Source organism: Hyalella azteca, unplaced genomic scaffold, assembly GCF_000764305.2.
Source record: "Hyalella azteca isolate HAZT.00-mixed unplaced genomic scaffold, Hazt_2.0.2 contig15432, whole genome shotgun sequence".
Classification (NCBI taxonomy): domain Eukaryota; kingdom Metazoa; phylum Arthropoda; class Malacostraca; order Amphipoda; family Hyalellidae; genus Hyalella; species Hyalella azteca.
The window spans coordinates 201,697-209,895 of record NW_025945286.1 but is presented as its reverse complement, the minus strand read 5'-3'; the positions used below and the strand labels follow the sequence as shown (position 1 = coordinate 209,895).

The following is an 8,199-nucleotide window of genomic DNA, read 5'->3' as shown; positions in this document are numbered from 1 at the left end:
CCCCCATAGAGGGGGGAAGGGAGGGGGCATTTTTTTAACGCATTTTTCAGATTCGGCCGTGTCTGTCCCGAACGTATCAGGTACCGAATACGCGCGCCCCACGATCGCCCCAAGCTCGACGGGTATTTCAAAAGATTCTCTTTCGGCGCTTATTTCGCTCCGGCAACCGGAACCTAAAGCGGACATAGAGCTTCTAATTTACACCGCAAAAAGAATTTGGGGCGACCCTGAGCCAGCGGCTGACAGGCATCCAAATTTTGATAGGGTGGGCATGACTACATAAGATACATAACTCTAAGGTATATAAGGTACATAACTCTGCTCAGGCACCTCACTACTTTTTGAACGAATTAAAGCAAGTTTAGTCATTAGTTTAAACAACCTCTATGACAAAACCTGGCCAATGCTTTACGGTTCTTGTTCCTCATAGTTACTTTATCATGTTCGCAGGGCAAAATTTGTTGCTAGCTTCGTTATATGGTTAAATATTTTCCTGCTTAACGCGATGCAGCTTGAGGGGGTGAGTAGTTTACACGACGTGACACGTTCGTTTGCGTTTGCCGCTCCGCTGCTGCCCAGCGGGCGGCAACCAGCGTTAGTTCGTGAAATTTAGTGAAACTAGTTCGTTAGTTCGTGAAAACTAGTGAAAATCACACGCCGAACGTTGCTCATTTCAATCCTGTAATAGTACTAGTGGGAAAAGTGAACTTGTGAAGTATTAGACATGAAAAATATAGATTTGATAAGCTGAACATTACTAGAAATGTAATCGTTTTCCTGTACAACGGTTCTGCAAGTGGAGTTCATTGAAAAACACCACACCGATACGGCGATACCGGCATTACAGGAATATAATGGCGCCATGATGCCGGCATTCTACTTCGCTTAGAAGATTCAGGAACTGGCAGCAATGGAAATTTTTAACTCGAGGTATATGTTGACAGGTCATGATATTTTAGCTGCTCGTGTCCGTATACTTCTGGTTTTAATTTCTAATTCATCGGAAAGCAGGATCCAATGATCCATGAGTGGAAATGCCAGTTCACTCTTTCTTTCTTTAATTGGAATTTATGGGAGCCTCTGAAGACTGGTTCAATGCGGCCCCATGTCAGAACGGTTCAAGGAATTTGACTGAGTTTTGTTTTCAGGTGCAAAATTGGGTGTCTTGAAAAAAAGCTGAAGATTTCTCAATGGATGAAGAGCTGCAGAATGGGGCCACCAAAGTGGAGACCACACCGGGGCAGAGAGCACCACTCCAGGGCAGAAAGCCCCACTCCAGGGCAGAAAGCCCCACTCCAGGGCAGATAACTACCTGGGGACACCAACCACTCACCTGGGGACACTAACCACTCACCTGGGGACACTAGCCACGAAACCGGGGGCACTAACCACACATGGAGGCAACTTAAAATCTTTGTAACGAATTTTGCAGTTTGATGCTGGGAGCATTTATAGGTGTTCAGGAGTTAAACTTCACTTTAGCTGGTTATAACTCTTACCATACGCCGGCTCAACACCTCGGAGCGGGACAGCAGAGCATTTTCAAGGTTCGAGAAAGATAGTTCCAGAACAATGACGTAGCAGCCGGCCGAAGCCGGCTACTGTCACGGGAGCTCAGCACAAGGAACCTCTTGCCTCAACGGTTAGAACAGAACTCCCGCCAGTTCACTCAAGTTCAACTGCATGGTTAGACTTAGTCTTCACCAGTCAAGCAGTCACCATGTCGCTGCAAGAGAAACGCGTAGGTACAAACAATGATAGAAATCCTTTAGTCTCAACTCCGTAAGTTATCAAGTTGCTGGTTCATTGTAATTATATGCTTATTTTTCGTTGTATCGTTGGATTTGGTACCAGAGTGAAATCGAAGTAATGTGAATTGGGTGATTTTCGAAGAATTGCATATTATTAGAGCATAAATTTCTTTCCATTGAACATGGCAATGTTAGAAAAGTCACAAGTTCCTCCTGGAATTTCGACGATAGCATTTGATCCATTCCTCACAACCACTGTAGGAAGAATTTTAAAGACTCTTTCAAATCAGTTCTATAGAACAATTGGTACGGGTGAATGTGTTAGAATGTTTTGCCCATTGAATAATGTGCGCTAATATTGAGCGGTGTTGAATAGTGGAGAATAATGATCGTTGAGTGCTATTGTATATTGGAGAATGCTGATCGTTGAGTGCTATTGCATATTGAAGAATATTTGGTTTTGTGAAATGCGTGAAAATGCTGACAGCTGGTGAATATTGAAAATTATTTTGCTCGGGCAGTGTGCGAGGGTCTTGCAATTTTAGAAAATATTAGAGAATGTTATGGGTAATGTGGTAAGTTGAGGTTGAAAGTTGTATTAACTGATATTATTCCCGTTTCAAACTCGTGTTTGCTTGCCACTTGCTTCATTGTGCTGCGATGATACATTTCTAGTCTCTTCATATATATATATATATATACTTCTTCATTATTTGGATTATATTGGAATCATTGGGGTAACAATTGTGACATTGAACAGCCGTTTTTACTACCACCTGAGACAAGCTAACAACCAGACCAGGTCTCAAAGCAGTACAAATAAGCAACTTCATCTCAAAATGGGCGATGAATTTAACAGGCTTCGTGACAACATCATCAAACTCCCAACTAAACGCGATAATGGCCCTTGCAAAAACTCGGAAGTTTTCCGAGAGGCCGTTGTGGTCTATAAATTTTGCTTCAAAGAAGGTTGTAGATTTCTTCATCTTTTGGACTACATCGGACACTTTGGATCAACAACCAGGACACCGAGAAGCTGTCTTATTAGCTACCTCCAACCCGGAGGGCAAGTGAATCACGCGCGAAAATCTCAACCAGACCGTCACTCGCTTTGTGCTGAAGGAACCCACCAGCATTGTCATCAAGCAGTGGCCTGACACAATCGACCGAAGATGGCTAGCCTCATCGTCTCTACGGATTGGACGCCTGCTATCTCATTCTTAACTACCGGATTTGCCTGAACTTTGAATTAGTTTTCAGAGTGATTTTCTGATTCAAATTTTAATGTAGTATCCTATTTACGTATATTATGTACTTATTTCCACCAAAATTCCAATATTTAATGCTCTTTGTAACTTGAAAATGAATGTTCGTTACATTCGAAACGTCGTTAATAAACAAACTACTTCCTGATATATGCCTTTCGATCTACCAACGTCATCTGAAGTCTGAAGAATTGCCCGACTCTTTGATAATTTAAATCAACGAATTCTCTGGTCGTTAATCGCACGCGTATAAATCAACTAATTCTGCCATCCAAAACTAATTTTTGCAATAAAGACCCGGCAGCAGGAGAGAAAATGATTACTGTGAGACACAGAACTGAACCAATTGCAAGAAAAATCAGCAGTGAGGTCAAAAATATGAAAACTAGAGACCCAGAAAAGTATCTGAAACGGTCTCAGAGTATTACAATCCAGCAATTTCATCTCAAGATCATCGATGAATTAAACTGGCTCCGCGACAACCTTGACAACAAAGTCAAACCATGGACCATACCGAGCAATGGCAAATGCAAAAAAGTGGAAGTTCTCCAAGAAGCCGGTGTAGTCTGTAAATTTTGCTTCAAAGAAGGTTGTAGACTTCTTCATTATTTGGATTGCATTCGGGTAATTGCAGTAACGACTACGACATTGAATTGCCGTTTCTTCCACCATCTGAGACAAGCTCACAACCAGACCAGGTCTCAAAGTATTACAAAGAAGCGACTTCATCTCAAGATCATCGATGAATTCAACAGGCTTCGTGACACTCTTAATAACGTCAAAACCCAGAATATACGCAACAACGGTACCTGCAAAGAAGCGAGAGCTCTCCAAGGACCCGATGTATCCTATAAATTTTGCTTCAAAGAAGGTTGTAGACTTCTTCATTATTTGGATTATATTGGAATCATTGGGGTAACAATTGTGACATTGAACAGCCGTTTCTACTACCACCTGAGACAAGCTAACAATCGGACCAGGTCTCAAAGCAGTACAAATAAGCAACTTCATCTCAAAATTGGCGATGAATTTAACAGGCTTCGTGACAACATCATCAAACTCCCAACTAAACGCGATAATGGCCCTTGCAAAAACTCGGGAGTTTTCCGAGAGTCGTATTTATTGTGCACCTTTACTACTATCGTATGCATCGAGACATTTGACCTCAGTTTAAGCTGCATTATTAGTTGCCTGAGTAAACTGTTGAGTTTATGATAAAAGTTAATTTACAGATACAAATAGAACATAATATAAAGTTCGAAGAACGGAACGGTAACGATGATTAAAAGCGGTTGGTCGCTCAAACATACCCTCAAGCTAACCGGTTGCAGGCTACGGCAGGGATTTTGGGCGAAAAAGAATTATTGATTGGTCTTCAATATGATCGTTCTTCATCGTACGTTCTTGAGATTTTTTACTGAGATACGTACGAAAAAAATTGAGTCGTTAAAATCGCAAGATTGTAGTAGCGAGGTAGGGGGTTCGAAACTCGCAACGAGTAGTGAAAATTCTGGTATATATGCTCAAGATGAACGTGGTCGTGTGGCGAATAATCAGCGACCGGTGATCATGGCCTAATCAACGCTGACAGCACCTTATTATTATATTATATGTAAGATAATTTTATGTTTAAAGAGCTCTGACAGAGAGTGGTGGATCAACGCTGTTATCTATAAATAGAACCAAGACGTGCATCAGAAACAATCCTAAAGCTTTTTTCTAATCTACCTTATAACAAGGGATTCATCATCCATCTTGATTGCTAAAACAAAAGATAGTTGAATTCTTAACCCCGAAATGTCAGAGTGAGCGACACATGACTGCAGAAAACGCAGCCCTCAACTGATAGCGCGATGCAGGCCGAGCTTCGTGTTCTAACATAAGATTTGAATTAATAGTTCTATGATAGATATTGTCGTACAGCTAAATAACTTGAACCATTCTTTATAAATATTTTTTAGTTTATAACAACAATAATATATTTGTTTTCTTTTTGCGATTCAATGAGAAAGTTGTCAAAAGCATTGGTTTCAAAAGTTCTTTGATTTCTTGCTGATTATACGTATTGGTATACGAGGTAAAAAATACTCTTTCACTAGTACGATACTTTCATACTCACAAGTACCTCAAAAGAGTAAGATGTTAACGAAACCCAGCTGTTCCTCCCCGCTATGAACACCAACGCCTAAAACCCTACACCAAAGTTGAGCGACAGAGCGTGCGAGGTAAGCTGCATGAGGCAGCTTGTCATGAAAAATTGAAATGAAGCAGCGTTATCGTCAATCCAGTTTTGGGTGAATGATGGAAGCAAATTGCGCCGATGATTTGGTCTGAATTATATAAATCTCCTTTCAAGAAGCTATTAACATCTTAGGAGGGCGCTGCACTTCACTAGCTAGCGTCTCCAATGGGAAATAGCACCTGGACCGGACATTTTATTTTTGATGGTAAGGTCATGTGTCACCGCGCAGCCGGGCCTAGATTAGCAAATTAGAATATTAAACTTAGTGCAAAAATTAAAAATTTACATGAAAAAAAACTGGAAAATATAGAAATAAATAAACTTATATCTCTGTTTCTTACTAACAGTTTGAATAGATCTTATATATCACTTAATATTATAATAATTACAACGATTTCATAACTGGAACGGCATTCTCGTTGCTTCATATGTGACCATGTATAATCAATTAAGGTGTATTATCCTGTTGAGCACAGAGTTCACCTGCGACTTTCTAATAAAGTTAAGGGGGCCGTCTACCCTCAAATTTTCAATTTTGGCGTTTTCCGGTTTTTGTGCTCATCTTAAAGCTTACTTTCTGACGCATCGAACGGTACCAGAATCATCTCTCTACGTCGAAAAATGATTTCGTGACAGCTCCCTAAAGGGGGGCGGTTTCGAGGGCCCTTCAGTAAAGTCTATGGGATTAATTAGAAGGCTGGACACACTAAAAAGGAACGTCTGACGTAAAGCGGCCAATTATGGCATTATCTGGTGCTTCTACTCATCTTAAAGCTTACTTTCTGACGCGTCGAACGGTACCAGAACCATCTTTCTACATGCATTTTGACGTACACGACGCGCCGTGGAATGGGGGGCGGTGGTGGGCGTAATTCGAGAGCAGGGCTATAAATATAGCCATCTGCACTCTGCAGCCGGAGCAGTCAGTGTTCATCATGACAGCGAGGTGAGAGGTATGCAGCCAGTCGCTCTATGCCTCGCTGACATGGTTTGAGGCTAAATTACGGTATCTAGGCTACGTTACGACTCTTTTACGTCCCTTTACGTACCGCGCGGCAGTTTTTTGGGCTTGGTGTAAACCTCCTATTGCTCTCACGGCAAACCTATCTCCTCCTACAGTTTTCACGCTACAGCAATGAGAGTCATATCATTCGATTCGTAAAGACCATAGCTATCAACCTGGCCATCCTTTTTTTTAATTTGTGCATGGTTCGTCTTAAATATGGGGGAGAAGGGGGGGAGGGCAGAGAAAAAGTGGAAAAATGGGAAAAACGCGCATAAAAAACTATGGGGAAAATGAAAAAAAGGGATGGCCGAGTCGATAGATATTGTCTTTACGAATCGAATGATACGTGTCTCGATGTTGTAGGACGATACTTGTAGGAGGAGATAGATTTTCTATAGTACCCGTTTTTGGCCGTTTTCTATGAATATCACGTTTTCTATCGATTTTTTCGAAAAATTTATATGAGCAAAATGTTATTTTTTTACATTTTACGTGCGTATGTGAAGTTTCACGATGATCAGATAATAACTGTAGAAGTTTTTACGGAGGGTAGACGGTCCCCTTAAAGCAGGCCTGAGGACCGGGGTCATTGAGTACACGCCTCCGCGCCCAGCAGACCGACAATTGCGTGGATGAGGGCTGCCGTATCACGGATACTCAGCCGCTGACTAAAGCTCTCCCAACGCCAGGAAATTGTTAACAATTAACATTGCAAATATTGGTATAGTTATTATGAAGTTCTTCCTCTATGCAACATTCGAAACATCGTGTTTTATTTTATATCTCCCGCCGCCAACAAGACATTGAGTTCGATTCATTGAAAGAACAAGCCAGAATTTTTTTAACAAGAGGAATGCTCTGGTCTTCAATGAAACTTGCATAAATGAACATTGCCTGCACCACGTTCAGGGCATGACAGCTTCTAGTTACTCACGTGGTCGGTAGCGCAGTACAGGAGTCAACGGCCACGGTGTGGGAAATGAAATGGTGCTTGAAAATTTAAGCTCACGAAGTTAAAGTTTATTTGCCAAGAATCGGTTAAGGCTGGTATGTGGAGCAATGTAAGAAAATAATTTGAAGTTAGTTCAAAGTATTAAATTAATTTTATTTTTTTGGTACTAACAAAATATGTCAGTGTTACCAGCAGAGTCAGGACGTAAATTAACTGGTGTATGAAAAATTTAACTGCATTAGAATAGTCATAATCAAAATAGTATAGCCCATGTATACAACATTTCACAGTTTTACAACGTGCTTGAATCATTCTTAAAACTTTAATAAGCATATGTTATGAGCACTTAAAATGACGAATCTTTCCACATATATTGCTGTTCAGGTACGAGGACAACTGCTCACCAGCAATGCTATCAGATGCATGGATAACTGTTGAAATTTGACCGTTTTTATATAGGTAAGTAGCTTTTATCTGATCACACCGCCAGGCTCAATAAACCAGCGATAAGAGGTTTTATGACAGCAGATAAGAAATTTTAACAGGTGCGTTCAGCCTGTTCAGCATAAACAAGAAATCAAAAGAATTAAAAATCTTAACAATTTACTTACTCTCCTTTTTGCCTTTTATTATTTACCCTATACGTAGAAACAATTGGTATCACGAAAGCCAAATTCATATTTGATCAACTCAAATCCTATTTGACATCTAAAAAGTTCTGAAATTAGGTGACATGTTAATCTACTCTGCGCATCAGAGATAAGATTTATAGCATGTCAAGAAAGAGTTTCTGACGTTCCTTGTTATTTTTATGACTGAGGCGTACGTGATGGTGGGGCATATAACAGCAATGGCAAAACTATTATACATAAAATATATCTGCTCATAATTCCTACCAGTATTACGTCGGAAAAACTAATATAGGAACAACTAATATCAGCAGCTGATTTTTCTAGATTGAGAAATTTTGGCATAAGACAAAA

General features: G+C 40.4%; 1 protein-coding gene across 1 annotated transcript in view; it reads right to left on the bottom strand.

Annotated features, from left to right (window-relative positions):
- LOC108678740 (atlastin-2-like) overlaps window positions 1–7,255 on the bottom strand; it is a 15,370-nt gene extending 8,115 nt beyond the window's left edge. Inside the window, exon 1 of the mRNA XM_018167204.1 lies at window positions 7,199–7,255. The gene's annotated coding sequence lies outside the window, so the exon portion shown is untranslated. The remainder of the gene's footprint in view (window positions 1–7,198) is intronic.
- Window positions 7,256–8,199: the final 944 nt, after the last annotated feature.